This window comes from Cydia splendana, chromosome 14 (assembly GCF_910591565.1).
Source record: "Cydia splendana chromosome 14, ilCydSple1.2, whole genome shotgun sequence".
Lineage (NCBI taxonomy): Eukaryota > Metazoa > Arthropoda > Insecta > Lepidoptera > Tortricidae > Cydia > Cydia splendana.
The window spans coordinates 11847217-11864339 of record NC_085973.1 but is presented as its reverse complement, the minus strand read 5'-3'; the positions used below and the strand labels follow the sequence as shown (position 1 = coordinate 11864339).

General features: G+C 38.1%; 1 non-coding gene across 1 annotated transcript; it reads right to left on the bottom strand.

Annotated features, from left to right (window-relative positions):
- Positions 1 to 15755: 15755 nt before the first annotated feature.
- Trnak-cuu (transfer RNA lysine (anticodon CUU)) lies at positions 15756 to 15832 on the bottom strand. Its single transcript has one exon. It is a non-coding gene; the product is annotated as a tRNA-Lys (tRNA).
- Between the last annotated feature and the right edge of the window lie 1291 nt (positions 15833 to 17123).

Sequence of the window (17123 nt, the reverse complement as noted above, 5' to 3'; positions counted from 1 at the left end):
GCTCTATCGCTTATCTCCTACTCCTACACGAATCAAATCGAAATTCGATCCGATAATAGATGTAAATATTTTTTTATTTAGACTTGTACCTATTGAATTTCAAATAATATACTTAATGGGCATATCGTTATTTAGATTCCTTCTTACTTTTGAGCTTACATCACTAATTCACTACACCTAGTATTATATGATCTGTGACTACACCTTATAAAACAAAGTCCCCCGCTGCGTCTGTCTGTTCGTGTGTATGTTCGCGATAAACTCAAAAACTACTGAACGGATTTTCATCCGGTTTTCACCTATCAATAGAGTGATTCTTGATCTCAAGGAAGGTTTATAATTGGTTAAGGTTTTGTGAATCCCGTGCCGGGGCGGGTCGCTAGTTTTAATAAAATCTAACTCTGGCATATGGCCACAAACCAACAATTTTAGTTTGTTAAGCTTACGCGTCTGCCAGTACCTATGTATGAGTTAATAGTAATAACTACCGCCACCTCATCGCACTGAGCTCCTAGGGCTAGTGTCTCATCAGCTACAAATCGTCCACCGACTAAATGTGCGCGTGCGGCGTTGTAGTAAATTTGCCACGCGTTATACCATCAAATACCAGAACGACATAAGCTTCTGCGAACACTTACGCATATAAGACCTTTTGGAAAAGCCTAGGCTTCAATGGGGCGACGGTATGATCATGCTCCAATCGCTATTTTGTTTTGTTTGGTCACTTTGGTCAGTGTAAATTGTTATAGGGTTAGTTATAGCGATATATGAGATGGTGTTAACACCCCAACTACAATTGTCCTTACACCAGGAATTGGGGTGTTTATGGGAAGGAAACGTACCGAAAATGTGTTGTTCTATTCATTTTGCACTAGTTGGCACTAGTGAAGTAGCTGATTCGGCAAACTGCAGTCAAGTTTACAATATGCTGTAGGCCTAGCACAGGAGGCGCGCGACAGTATCTCGCCCGCGAGATAGATTATCTGCCTTTTTCTGTATTCATTAAACAGAAACGCCCGGCTGGCCGATTTGCATTAGCTCATTCATAGCTAATTCACTCACACTTTGAATCCTAGGTATTATCAATGTATCAGTGGCGGGTCAAATAATTCGAGTCTCATCGGCTTGCCCAGTTTTCAGCCAGATGAGTAGACTTTTAATACTGGTCAATTGGTCATGACGTCTCGCAAGGTAAGGGTATATACATATGTACTGTAAGTAAGTAAACAGAATATCCTTTATTGTGCACCATAAAGTTAAAAAATACACAGAAAGCTTAACACATTCAACACCAAGAACCCGACTGTCGGGTACACTGTTCGTAGCGACTACGCGCTACATACGACGAAACCGTGGCTACGCGCTACGAGCGTAACCCGTAGCACTTAGTGGTATTGAATGTGTAAAGACTAGGTAACAACAGGCGGTCTTATCGCTAAAAAGCCTACCTACCACCAATACCTATGTAGCAATAGTTCCAATTATCTACAATGTAAATTATATAAATATATACCTACCGTTATTAGTTATCTTTTGGCAAGATTGGTTCTGGTAATATTATAATTCATATTATTCTGATGAGAACTAGTACCCATAAAACACGGCTGGCGTCCCCTCAGGAATAATAAATTTAATATGCTTCCAAACCTGATAGTAAATTTACTGTTCATCCCAAATTTAATCAAAATATGAAGCCTAAATTTCATGTGGAATTAATTATACCTATACATTTAGTCTGAAAAGGATTTTATTCGAATTAATTTCTTATGAGAATGTTATGTAACGATTTACAATTGATTTGATTAAGGAATCTAAAAATGTAATCTACAAGCAATTAGGTACAGTCACTAAGTTTTATTTATTATTATTTATTGTATTTTTTTATTAATAATAATTACTTATTTGCGGCGTTTGTTTGTCAGGATGCGCTTAGTTTGTATAAAGATTTAAAGAAGATGCTCCTTGACACCACCAGAGATTCTAGGGCTGGCTTATTCCTGGGCCAAAGAATCGGAGTTGCCATTCAGCGGGGGAATGTAGCCAGCATTATGGGCACCCTTCCGCAGGGATCGGATCTGGGGGACTATTTGTGTTAGTTGTAATTTAGATTTTTTTTAATTGTAATTAATTTTATAAGGCGAATTTTAGATCTATCAATGTGTTGAAATGTATTTGTTTTTGTATTTTGTGGTTTATATATTACTAGACGGGCCCGCAGCTCCGCTCGCGTAAATGAAATAAAGAGTTTGTCTTATGTTTAGTTAAATACCGTCATTATTTTATGTATTCAACCCTGCCAGGGTTTATAACTGTGATAAGGATTTCTTATTTGTGGCCGTTATTTGGATAACTTGATTCGCAAATTTCTTAAAAAAATGATGTGATTTGATAAAAGGCAAGATTGTATTCTTTCATCTACGTAGGTACCTATTCATTTAAAACTTGTTTCAACATAAAATTATTATTTATTTTTATAAGCCTACTTGCAAAAACGTTAATTAGATTAATTTCCGCCTAAAGACGAATATGGACGACCACCGCCCATAAATCGCCTTTTCATACAAACGTAGGTAGTCCCCATTTCCGCCCCTTTCTGAATATTAACATTACTTACCACGGCTACGGTGACGCAACGACCCAAAGTGAGTCCTGGCCTCCGACACCAGATCACGCCATGTTTCTCGGTCTTGCGATAGCTCTCGCCAGTCGCCATGGCCGAGGTTGAGCAGGTATTGAGCAACTACGTCGTTTCAGGGGTACCTAGGACGTCCAATCGGGCGTCTCCCATTTTGTTGTCCCAAGTACGCTCTCTTCACGGCACGATCCTCTCCCATTCTCTCTAAGTGTTCGAGCCACGGAAGCTTAGCCGCTTTGGTTTCTCCAATACCCAAATATATCGGAACACGGGGTTGCATTTGAATTACGCATTGTAGGGAGGGGGGGGGGGTGGAGGGGGGAGGGGGTAGGAACCCCCCGACCCCTCCCCAAAGTTTAAGAAATCAATAGTTACCATGAAAAAAAATTTTTTTTTTGAGGTTATGATCAATAACCAATTTGGACTTAGAAATGCGTGATTCAAATGCCAACCCACTGACTGTACATTTGCTTCACGTATGTGTAGTCGCCATTAGATAAATAATATAAATCGGAGCCATCAAGGTCGCTCAAAAATATCTGAACATGCACTTTAACTACATTATAATTTACATTGTTCAGATATTTGTGAATACCTCAGCCGCCCCGATATATCTGACGGTGACTGTTCAGCAAGAAAAAAAATCTTACCTGGCCGAGTCGTATCGTATTACGCGAGAAAACAGTTCCCGAATTGATTATATCTCTACCGTCATCCCTTGAACTGATGGTGAAGCCCATATTAACTTGCTATCAACTTTGTATTTTTGGCCCTTCTCGGCAGCCCGTTCCCCGGACGAATGGCAATGGTTGCTGAAGCTGTAAAAGTCAATCTGAATAATATATGTAACTCGAAAAGAAATTTAAAACAACAAAATGCAAATTAGTAATATAAAATGTCATAAATATGACATTAGTCACTCATATGGGCATAGACTAACTGACATTGACAGCACTTTTAATTTTACTTCGAGTAAAAAAACGCCGAAATAACTGCATACCAACATAACATCATAATTTAGGTTACTTGAATTACCGAAACGAAGCCAACCGAGAGGTGCCGAAAATAGCCGATAATCGTAAAATGAAGATTGTTATGAAAATTTATTATGCTTATTATAAATTAAATACGCATCGAAAACGATAGTTATTGTGCTCTAGTTCTATTCTCATATTTAGATAATAGATTGGAACAGTTTTTTCTTATCATACGTGCGTCGTATTCGAGAAACGTGTCAAACACTTTTTTAGAAATTTGTAAGGCGCCATCTCGCTTCTTCCCTCGTTTTTTATCCCGTTCTGGTTTTTCAATTTTATATATATGATGATTATATTATAATAAATAATTGTATAATACTTTTAAGGGTGATTCAATTGACTCGCGCTAAATCAGTTCGGGTCTGGGCCCAGGCGTCCGACACTTCAGTTTTCTGTAGAAAGCACCACGTGATCACCGATCATCCGTCATAGAAAACAAAGTGTCGGAAGCCTCGGCCCGGATCCGGACCATTCTAGCCTGAGTCAATATGTATATTTTTCTTTTTTATTTAAGGTCAGTTCGCCCGCACCAGGTGCGTGGGTACACGCTAGAGTTAGACCAAGAAAAGTTTGCAGCGATTTTGATAGCCCACGCAGGGCAAGTGTTATTTATACGTCATAATTTCATAGAAGTGACGTTTAAAATAAAACTTGCACTGCGTCAGCTATCAAAATCGCTGCAGACCTTTCTTGGTCTAACTCTACTGCTTGGTTAATAGTCAAATGCTCGTTAATTTACGTGCGTCGTGAGCGTATCACATTCTATGTACATTTATTTCATAACGCAAAAAATAAATCTCTGTACAGGGCTACTATTAAACAAATATTTTTTACTTGCGTTGAAAGATAAATTGGAAAGCAGACTTCTTACACGGATGCATGATGTGCACATATAATTAAGATAAATGTAATATTACTTCAGACGTCGAAATTCGTTAAGACTCAAAAAAGAATATACCAGCATTAAAGAGATAAGTTCATCATTCTCCGTTGTATTTTAAAATTGTACCTGTCTTTGTGTTCGTATGTCTACATTAAACTCTTTCCACCCTTCTTCATCAGTGGGGTATAAAACAACCGTTTCCCAAAAAATATCGAGATATTACTTTGACTTACGAAAGGTTCAGGGATCCAGAACCTTTCTTTATTCCATCCACATTACTCAACGGTAATAACCGTTACTATAATGCGATATAGGGATCTAATTCGAGACGCTCGCGTGCCGCGGCCACGTTAATCGCCGCGCGACGTAATGACGCGCCGTTGCCGCACTGAGATACACACTGATCCACACACTTTATATCGCATGTGTTCTGTTCTTATTTCTCTTCAGATCGAGTAGGAGAGTTAGATAAAGACGGCACAATATAAGCTTCGCAGTTTTTTTTTCAAGGCGCGAACATCGCTGCGTGATACACTTGAATCGCAGTTGGGATCAGATTATTGAGTTTCTTTTGTTTATACGGTTAATAACTGGTGTTTTACGTATCACGTGAGGCAAACTACGCGATTATTTTTTCGCTAAGGTGGATCCGAAGGCTAGATTTGTACATATAGGTATCAGATACACCTATATTAAATTGTCTAGCTCCGCCGTAGTCTAGTATATCAGTAATACCTTCGCAATTCTCTCACACTTAATCCCCTGAGACTGTCGCACTTAATGTTACAAATCGGCTAGTCACATAATGTATTTAGTCTCACATGCCACGTAATCGGCAATGCCAGTGTCTCTGCCTACTCGGTGCTAGAGATCCCGACATAAATCCTCCAAGTAAAGACAAATTACTCGACCTTTTTTCCTTTTGAGTCCCGTAGGATAACGGGTACCTACAAATCCCTCCAATCGTCCCATTTAATGGAATGATTTTATTACTAATCTTCGTATGTATGGGACCGATTACATTCGATATGCGCTCTTTGTGTTTAATATATCTTGGATTTCTTACATTGTATGAAAATGTTTTCTATCTCTGGAACTCCTTAGAGATACGTCAATTAATAGATCTAGAAACGATACGAATTATATATTTCAGTGTCAAATGTGACGTTTCTTCAAACAAAAACGTCACTTTTGACACTGACATATCTAATCCATATCGTTTCCAGATCTATTAATTGACGTACCTACCTATCTTAAAGTTCGAATCGGGCAGTGTAGTTCATGTACCTATGAGAAGATATTGTGATACCTAATATGTACCTACACTAAGCATGTTATGTAGTTCAAGCTATTTAATAAATTTTCGGCCAAGCATAGGTCTCAAAAAGTTTCTTTTAATAAATATAGAGTTACCTACACGTCTTACAAACAAATTTACTTCTTTAAAAGTCTGTTACGACATAACTTATTAAAAAAACGTTCTAAATAACTTTTTCTTAATTTCGAGGTAGAACTCAGAGCGAAATTGGCTATTAACATTTAGGTAGGTAGCTGTTAAGAAACAAACCCTTCATAAGTTTAAAATTATGAGGAACTCACGAGAATAATAAATAATCCTTGCTAAACGTTACGTTTACGGCAACGCTGGGAATATTAATAACTTGCAAGTCATTGCGTTTAAATGTATAATGGAGAATATGTTTAAGTTCCACTTACTACAGTGAAACCTGGATAAGTGAGACTTCAAGGGACGAGCAGATTTGTCTCACTTAAAGAGGTATTCCACTTACCCAGACTCTCAGTTAGCCAGGTACAAATACATTTCTGTCTCATTTACAGAGGGTCCCATTAAAAGAGGTGAGAATACAGGATATATCTCAGTTATAGAGGTGGTTAATAAGGTATTTTGTAATTATCTTTAAATGGTTAGGTAAAGTAATCCTTGTCCCTAAATATTTTTTAAGTCTGTTTAAATATTTCTTTGAATTTATTTTGAATGATTTTCCAAAAGATGGATTTTTTCAATTAAATTTGATACGGACTTCATTGCGTCTTAGAAATTTATTAAATGAAAATTTGTTTATGTTGATGTTTGACGATGTCTGATGTTTAGACACAATTAAGCAAATGCGGAATTTGTGGATAGACTAAGAGTTAGTAAGAATACGGAAATAGATCAATAAAGTCCAAGTTAGAGAGGTCATAGATTGACGTTATCTCAGATACAGAGGTAATTCGTATAAAATTCTAAAAAAACAATTAGGAAAATGTAATCTTATAAATATAGTCTCAGTAAAAGAGGTAAAATACACACTCTGTCTCAATTATAGAGGTAAATGTGACTATAAAATCACAACAACTAATCCCAGTTATAGAGGTTCGTTTTATCTCACTAACAGAGGTAATTCAGTGCTAAAGTGTCGGGACCGCATCATGAGTCCCAGCTATAGAGGTTTCTCACTTATCCAGGTCCCACTTAACCAGGTTTCACTGTATTTATACCTACTAGAGTACTAGTTAAGCGTATTTACCTATAAATTGAAGTAATGTCGTATACGAAACGTGACCAAGGCCTTCAGTGCCCATATACCTAACATATCAGATAATAATATAATTTGATTTGCTTTCAAATTGTATTTAACTAGTTTAAAGCATTTATTCACTGTTCTTCTTCCTCGCGTTATCCCGTCATTTTGCCACGGCTCATGGGAGCCTGGGGTCCGCTTGACAACTAATCCAATGATTGGACGTAGGCACTAGTTTCAACGAAAGCGACTGCCATCTGACCTTCCAACCCAGAGGGGAAACTAGGCCTTATTGGGATTAGTCCGATTTCTTCACGATGTTTTCCTTCACCAAAAAGCGACTGGTAAATATCAAATGATATTTTCAACCGACGAAAAAAAAAACGGAGGAGGTTCTCAAGTCGACGCGTATATATTTTTTTTTTATGTATGACCACGCATAACTTTTTACAGAGGTGTTCGATTTTGATAATTATTTTTTTATTGGAAAGGGTATACCCCGAAGTTGGTCCAATATAAATTTGGAAAAAAAAATCCAACCTTAAGGGTAGGAAAATAGGGGATGATTGATTTTTTCACTCACCGATTGTAACGTATGACCACGCATAACCTTTTACAGAGTAGTCGTAATAATAATAAAAATTTGGAAAAAAATCCTACCCTAAGGGTGGGAAAATAGGGGTAATTTATTTATATTACAGAACATAATAGTTAAAGTAGGATTATTAATATAACAGTTAATAGCTATAGCAAGGTAGGTAGCTATTTTAAAAGTAATCAAAAATTAAGCATGCAATAATTTGTATAAATTATAGCCACAAAAAATTGTAAAATAAAAATTTTTTAACAAAAAAAATAACCGCCGAAAAAAAACTAAAAGGAAATAAAAAACCCGGCACTAACACGAAACGAGTCGACCAACAAAAACAATAGCACACTGAAAAGAAAAAAATAATTATTTTGTCTTCAATAACGCAAGTGAATACCTATGAACTATGTATATACATACTTCTGAAATCAATCACACAAATCTGCGTATTTATATATTTACAATCTGTTATTTTTGGAGTCGGTGCCAGCCTCAAACAAACTTGAGCACCTTAGTGAAGCACCTGCACCGACTCCAAAAATAACAGATTGTAAATACATAAATACGCAGATTTGTGTGATTGATTTCAGAAGTATGTATATACATAGTTCATAGGTATTCACTTGCGTTATTGAAGACAAAATAATTATTTTTTTCTTTTCAGTGTGCTATTGTTTTTGTTGGTCGACTCGTTTCGTGTTAGTGCCGGGTTTTTTATTTCCTTTTAGTTTTTTTTCGGCGGTTATTTTTTTTGTTAAAAATTTTTTATTTTATAATTTTTTGTGGCTATAATTTATACAAATTATTGCATGCTTAATTTTTGATTACTTTTAAAATAGTTTGTACATAAGTTCCGAAAAACTCATTGATGGTACGAGCCGGGGTTTGAACCCGCGACCTCCGGATTGCAAGTCGCACGCTCTTACCGCTAGGCCACCAGCGCTTCTTAATGCATTTATTTACATAAAAGATATATACAGTGGTACTACTAGACTAATTAATAACTAGCTTAAATATAAAATAGGCCAATGAGGCATTGAACCAAGGATGCTGGCGGCATTTCCTCGTTGTACCGCAAATATCGCAATGCTGATACGTTGTGCGAGGAAGCCGCCAGCTCTTCGGTCACCAGTTACGTCAACCAGACGCTTCGCGATTTCTGCGTTTCAACCCCAAATGGTACAAAATGATACCCACTACCGAGACTCTTATAAGGTAAAAGCACCAATGATCGACGCTGCACCAATGTTCGACATGGCACTTATGTCAAAGTAATAATATAGTTTAAGTTTGAACAACGATTTTTTTTCTTTATTCAAAATTCATTCCTGTCACTTTGACCTAAAGTACTTATGTCGAACACTGGCTAAAAGTGTCGATCATTGGTGGTTTTCCCTTACCTATTTATTACGTTTTAATATTTCGGCGCTTTCCGCCGCTTCGCCCCCTTTAAAGCGACATCCTGGCGTCAAATCAGACTAAAAACGATTTCAAATCCTTCTGGAAAAACACAAACAAGTTTAGTGCTAGACCGGGTATCCCTGTGAGCGTAGGCGCTGAAAGCGATAAAAAACATATTGCTAATAATTTTAAGCGTGCGTTTGCAGTAAGGCCACTTATTAAGGACACGACCGGGGTGCTGGATGCTGGGACTATCGGCAACCCCCCCTCCACTGTAACCTTTATGGCCAAAGACGTCGAAGCCATCATAAAAAACATGCAGAGGGGTAAGTCTCCGGGGTATGATGGTCTCAGTATTGAGCACCTCAGGTATGCCGGTGTACACGTGCCACGCGTTCTGGCAATGTTTTTTACGCTTTGTACAAGGCACGCGTATCTTCCCGACCAGCTCACACGCACCGTTGTAGTGCCGCTTGCGAAAAACAGAACGGGAGACCTTTCTGATATTGCGAATTATCGACCCATCTCACTTGCTACTATAATGGCTAAAGTGATTTACAGCTTGCTTAATGCACAACTACAGAGCCATATAAAGTTGTACGACGCGCAATTCGGTTTTAGGCCTAGGCTGTCAACTGAAGCGGCGATATTGTGCCTTAAGCAAGCTGTCAGGTACTACAGGGACAGAAACACGCCTGTGTACGCGTGTTTCCTGGACCTGTCAAAGGCCTTTGACCTGGTTGTTTACCACATACTGTGGGATAAACTAGCCAAATCGGGAATACCTAATGAATGCATAGTTTTGTTAAAATATTGGTATAACAATTAGGTCAATCAGGTGAGATGGGATGGGGTGTATTCAGACGAATACAAACTACTATGTGGGGTTAGGCAGGGAGGGTTAACATCTCCAACCTTGTTTAACCTTTATGTTAACGAGCTTATTGGGGGGCTCAGCAATGAGCGTGTCGGATGCTATATTTGGGAACCTTGTTTTAACAAAATAAGTTACGCGGACGACATGGCGTTGCTGAGCCCCTCAGTAGGTGCGTTGAAAAAGTTGATTGCCATATGCGAGGGTTACGCTGATCAGCATGGTCTTAGGTAGAATTCAATCAAAAGTGAAATACTAATTTTTAAGGCTCCAAAGTATAACTCAGAGCTAACTGTGCCTAAGATCGTGCTAGGTGGAGTACCCCTAAAAGTCGTGGGCAGCTTCAGATATCTAGGGCATATGCTCACCGGAGATCTGAAGGACGATATGGATTTGGAGCGTGAGAGGAGGGCTATGGCGGTAAGGGGCAATATGGTTGCCCGCAGATTTGCACGTTGTAACACACTAGTAAAGTTAACGCTCTTTAGGGCATATTGTCAAACTTTTTACACGTGCAGTCTGTGGGCAACATTTACGCAGAGCGCCTATAATACGCTGAGAGTTCAGTACAACAACGTCCTGAGGATGCTGTTGAAACTGCCGAAGCACTGTAGTGCCTCTGGCATGTTTGCAGAGGCGCGAGTGGATGACTTTTACGCCATTAGGCGTAAAAGAATAGCGTCACAGCCTCCTGAGGACGTTGTCCGAACGTCTGGACTGTCGCCTTACAAAATACTGGGTAGAGGTGGTGATAGGCAGGGCTAAATAATCCATCTTGCCCCGTGTTCCTCTCTGCACGCATTATGTATATGTTAAGGAAGTAAATAGTTATAAGTTTTATGTAAGTACTAACATAGGATGTAAGTTTTTCTGGTTAGCTAACAAAAATATGGATCTGTATGGTCTGAAATAAACAAATTTTATTTATTTATTTAACTAGTTTATTTCATGTATTTTACTTAAATAGGTAACATAAGTAATAATTTATTTCTACCCTTGAGACCTTACATCTACGTTCTGCAACATTGACAAGGGACGCGAGTATCTGTGGTAATTAACAGCCTTTGTTTTTTACTTGTGTCTGGTTAAATAAAACAAACTCGTGTATACAGAGATACATTCTTGTAAGTAGGTCAAATAAAACCATTTGGAATAAACCGTCGATTTAAAACACGCTTGTGCACAACATGTAATAAGAGAACACCGGTATCGCTTGATCTCCGAAGATCATCGATTAGAGGTTCGCATGTCTGCCAAGGACGTGGTCTAGATACTGGGGTATAGCGCCGTGATGAGTTGGCAACACAACTGGAGCGGGTTGCCTGTCTCTAAAAATGCCGTAATATTATAGTTTAGAAATAAGGTTATATAATACTAGAATATAGGTGTTAAGGGGCCCACAGATTACCAGTTCGACGGAAGGCCTGTCAGTTAATCGCAAAAGGTGACAGTTCCGAACAACTGACAGGCTGATATCGTCCGGCGAACTGGTAATATGTGGGCCCCTTTAGGCGAGGCGCACCTACTCAAAACGAAAACCGTCAAACGTTAACGACAAACGAAAAGGGTATCTACTCGTATAGAAGTAATCTATGGTGAGTATTCGTTCGTATCTGTCATTCCGATACATTTTAAATTTTTTGATCGGCGTGTGCATTCGATGGACGATTTTTTCTGGATTACGTTTTTCCGTATGGTGCTAAATCCTCAAATTCCTTTGAGTCGAGTTCTGTTATAACGAGACTGTGCATTGACAGAGACATCATAAAATATGCATACTACTATGTTATGGGAAGCAAGCAAGCAAAATGTTATGCCGACCGATACTGCATAAATGTTCCAATTATGCTGCTGGCGTTGCTGCACTAAGTATCCTCGTGCCACCCAATGTACATTAGGATGTACCTACACTTAGTTTCGATGGAATGTCAACCTTAATTAAAAACAAAGTAGGTAGCATTTCATTTGTCTCGTAAAATTTCGAACAAATGAAATTCAACCTAATTGAAAATGCAACAAGATGCTAACTTCCTTGGCTATTATTTTGTATGATGGCCTGGTGTGCGGCACGAGGGTATACGCCGGACCTGGGGTCGCTACTTTTTAACCGACTTCTAAAAAGGAGGTTACCAATTCGGCCGTATTTTCTTTTATTGTTTTATGTATGTTTCTCCTAGGCATTGTCCTAGGCACTAGCTTTAAGCAAAACTAGTCTCTTTTTTCTCATCTTTTTTCTTGATATCGTTCGTTCGGGTACAGAATAGGTCGGCGTACTAATTTCCTGTAACACCATTATTGTGACACGAGCAGCTATGATTAACTATGTTTTCTTTTGTGGTTCGTTTGGCTTGGTTACAATATACGAGCCCGGGAAAGGTAATTAGGAAATTACAAGAATATAGGTAGGTGTATAAAAATTGTGACAATAATTTATTTGCAGGCGACTATCACTATATTTTTATTGTTTTCTTAGTAATAATAAAATAGGTGACGCAGAGCTTTTTTGTGCCTTGAGTAAGTATATAAGCTTGTACTGTAAGTATGTGCATAGTCTAATAAAACATGGTCTTCCATTCCCAGAGTGACACGGGCCTACGTCACAACAACATGGCCGCTATATATAGCGCTATCGCATATTATCATATAGCGCTGTCGCATGATGACGTAGGCCCGTGTCAGTTAGGTGACCTAGAAAAGACGGGAATGGAGTACCAGGCGGAGTATATTATTATACCATGTATGTGTCGAAATACGACCACATAATTATATTAAACGGGTTGTTATATAGTAATGGGTCCTAATGAATCGGTCCTAACTTTAATAAGTATGGTACATTCAAAATTTACGGTCTTTATTTTTCATTATAAAATAATTCAGCATGCAACGTGGGTATCACTACCAAATTTCACGAGCATCCCAAAAGTCGAGCGTATGATATTGTTCTTAATGTACTTGAAAAATCTCGCTTGTATGTATGTATGTATGTGTAGGTATCATATTTGTGCCTAATGTAATTACTAAGCGAGAGTCTACAAGTAACGCTCGATAACGTTAAAATTGAGTGCAAATGCACTTAAGTTAATTCAATCAGGGTAGGTGAGGCACTTGCAGTGTCTAGTGTTAACATACCTGGTTGCTCCTAGAACATTGTAAAAATACATTGTAAAAATATATGCCCAAGAAGCAACTACGTCGACGTAAGGGTAGATCCTCTCTCTAGCTCCATGTTCTTCTTCTTGGTCGATTCTGTTTTTAATAATTTTACATTTTTGATAATGATACTTGTAAATATTGTCAAATAGTTTTGCGCTGACCTAAGATAAAAATCTTTGATAATGTTGAAAAAACGGTTGAAAGAAAACTGCTATAGAAGATTTTCGTACATGCTGTGAAGTTCGCACAGTGACATTGACAACCGGCATCACGGGTGGGACAACAAAATAATTATGGGCGTGCAATAGAGATAGCAACAGGCAGGTCAATGTACGAAAATCTATGTAGAAAGCGCTTCTGCTTTAACAAACGGAACTAGAGTTAGACCGAGAAAAGTCTGCAGCGATTTTGATAGCGCACGCAATGCAAGTGTCATTTTAAACGTTAACTACTATGAAATTATGACGTGTCAATAACACTTGCACTGCATGGGCTATCAAAATCGCTGCAGACTTTTCTTGGTCTAACTTTATTTTGCTGAATTAGTTTGTATTGTTTTTTTTCTGACAGACACAGAGAAGAGTTACCTTTGAGTTTGACGTTACCTTTTTATTAAAAACGGCACATTTGATAAAGCAATATCAATAATTTCCCCCCGTGATTCGTAATTAGGTCGCGTGTCGCATGTAAGCTCTTTGTGTGCGAAGATTGATATTAATAAAGCATCACAGGCAGCAAGTTAATTGCAATCAACCACGGCCTCAGTAATTCATTATAAAATATTAAATAACCGTTTTTCACTATACAGAAAACATCTCTTTTGGTTATACTAATTTAAATATTAAATTACTTGCACGAGAATTTTAACCGATATTTATGTAGGTACTTGGAAACTTGTAATTGTTTAACTGCTGACTTTAAAATATACGGGGTGCTCTGAATTTATGACGGCTAAATTACTGTGCTCGGGATACTTAGTACAAAATGGTGTCCCGAGTGTTTCCATCCGCCTCCATTTTTACGTTTGGCGTCGCGCGTCAAGAACAACTGTTTTGTTTTGGGGTTTCCATTATGTCTACGTAAATATTTACAAACTCAAAGTGTAGAGTGATTCGATTATCTATTTAAATGATTTTAATTGCGACAATACGACGAGTCCCCCCAATTCGACAATATTGCTGGGGTTCACGGTGGATATACATACATATATGTACTTGGATACAAAATATGAATTTGTAGATGGATTTTAATCAAAAAGCGTAGTTCTTTATAGTTAAAAACAAACTGCAAGTGACACTAAGACGGAGTTTGTGAATTCCTGGGTTTATATTTTCCTTTGTACACATACGTAATGCACATATTTTTCAAGTTTCTTGGCACCTCGGAAGGAATTTAACTTGGTACACGCGAGTATGCAGATGTTAATGAAATTATTTCTGGGAAAGCAAGATCTGAGACGGGTGCATTGCCCTAAGAGCCAGCAATTTACATTTTGAATACTAATGACTCCACGGCGACAACGCAGGCACTATAGAATAATATTAAATAATATACAGTAATTGCCTACTGATGTCAATTATGCTCTATAAATAAATAAAGTATTCAGAAGGCTATCGAAGAGTTTTTGATGCTTATTAATCCTGCGTATACAAGTAAATTGTAAAAAACTAGGCTGATTTCATAAACATTTTACAAACGAGCTGATTGGTGCCAATGGCTTTGAGTACTACATAGGCGTAGTTGAAATTAAATCCTTGTGCAGTAAAATATCAGAAACTATAACAGATTTAGTTCTAAGAGATCTTAGAAAACTTTAAATCGATTTTGGAGACTTCACACTTAACAGTATTTAAATATTTCGATTGTCTTAGAATTTACGGACTTTTTCAGATATAATTTCAAAATGTTAAAGAATAAACGTACTTATTTCTTTTTCCTCCTAAAAACCCCATTTGAATACCCTCATTTTAATAAGTACCTACTTATCAGAATATACAATTCTTTATAGAAATGCTCCTGTATATTGTAACGTAGATACGTTACGTAACCTAGGTTACATTTATAAAATTAAATTAGATTGATAAATAACTTGTAACACTTTAATATTATTTTTACAAAACTGTTCCTTCCCATCTGTTGCCGAATTAATTTGTTCGATTGTATTTATTCATTCCGTTCCTGCGGCGCTACCGCGAAAACCGAAATTCGCAAATTGCGGGGATCTGTCTCTTTTACTCCAATGAAGGCGTAATTAGAGTGACAGAGAAAAATGCCCGCAATTTGCGAACTTCGATTTTTGCGGTAGCCCCTCTGCACTCATTTAGTGCAAATGGAATCATTTTTTAGTGTTTTAAATCCCCTTTGGGGAGCCTAGTTACGGCTAGAACCGTAGCCGTGAAGACAGCCCGGCAGTTCAAGAGCGGCCCCAGCTGACGTCCCTCAGCTCGTCCATCTCCCAACCCGCAGTGGCTCCGGCAGCTTCAGGGGAGTACTTGCGTGGTGGAACTGTCCTCGGAGCAAAATCAGTACCGGCCTAGAATGTACCCTACCCTACGACGTAATCGTGTGCTTGCGGCGGAAGTTAAGGGAGAATAAATTTAGTTCGTTATTTTAAAAACTACAGTTTTATTTATTCTCACCGCCTACCCGTAGCACTGGCGCCCAACGTGGGGCTCGAACCCACGACCCTGAGATTAAGAGTCTCATGCTCTACCGACTGAGCTAGCCGTGAAGACCAGCCGGCAGTTCCTGAGCGGCCCCAGCTGACGTCCCTCAGCTCGTCCGTCTCCTAACCCGCAGTGGCTCCGGCAGCTTCAGGGGAGTACTTGCGTGGTGGAACTGTCCTCGGAGCAAAATCAGTACCGGCCTTGAACCCTACCCTACGACCTATTCGTGTGCTTGCGGCGGAGAATAAAATTAGTTACTTTTCTTAACTCTTTGTTTAATTTCCTCTCCGCCTACCCGTAGCACTGGCGCCTCACCGTGGTTTTTTTAAATAGGGTCTGATTTTGCTCTGAGTGGGTATCTGTGGTTTGTGTGTTTGTGTGGTGTTTTGGTTTTTTTATTTTTTGTGAAACGTTTTTTTTCCTCTTTTTATTTTTTGGTTGCCAGCAGCTACAGTGTACGGAGTAGTGTATTGTTGTAAATTTGTTTGCAATCTCTTTGTATCGTACGCACTGTATAGTCAGCCGCATTTGTTGAATTATTTTTTTTGTTACTTCTTTGGCAATTTTTTAATTGCAACCGTTATCAGTAGTCTTTTCATTAGTACAGTCGGCCATATTAGGGTGTGTTTTTTAATTTTAACTAAATCTGTTTTTTTTGTACATTTACGCTCCGTACGCATTAGTTGCATTTAAACGCTTTTTTTATTTTGTGTTGTTTTTTTTCTCTTTCTTTCTGCTTTTCCTTCTTACAATTTTGTTTCGTGCTTTTAAAGAAAAACAACCAAAAACGTTCCTAACTTATTAATTACTATTGTAACAGACGGAGTATTTTTTTGTTGTTTTTTTAAATCTGTTCAACATTTACCCAATTTTTCTTGACATATTTAAAAAAACCAATGGCTTTTACAATTAAATCTTGTCACTTCCAAATACTGTACGCACAGTGCGGGAATTGCGTAATCAATTGCAAAGTGTGGCCTCGTTTTCCTTCTGGAGATAATCATTTAATTTTAAAATAAGTAGTGTATGATACCTCCTATTTAACAAGTGTACTTGTAGGGTGTCTAGTTCGTGTAACGAGATACCTCATTATTATTTTGTAATTGTGCGTTAGTAATTTTATTCTTGAACGTATTTTCGAGTAATTACTAATGTTCTTTATGCAAGCGTGAAGTATGAATGAAGATTTATGGAAGCGTGTTAACAAGTGCTTAGTTCTGCGGATTTTATTTCATTTAGATGACATAAAATCCTTGACCACGCGCCGGGGTAATATACTTACAGTAGGTACTTACAGCATTTAAATCTCCCCGTACATATAGGTACTGTATGTAGGTACCTAAATACTGTACCTGTACAG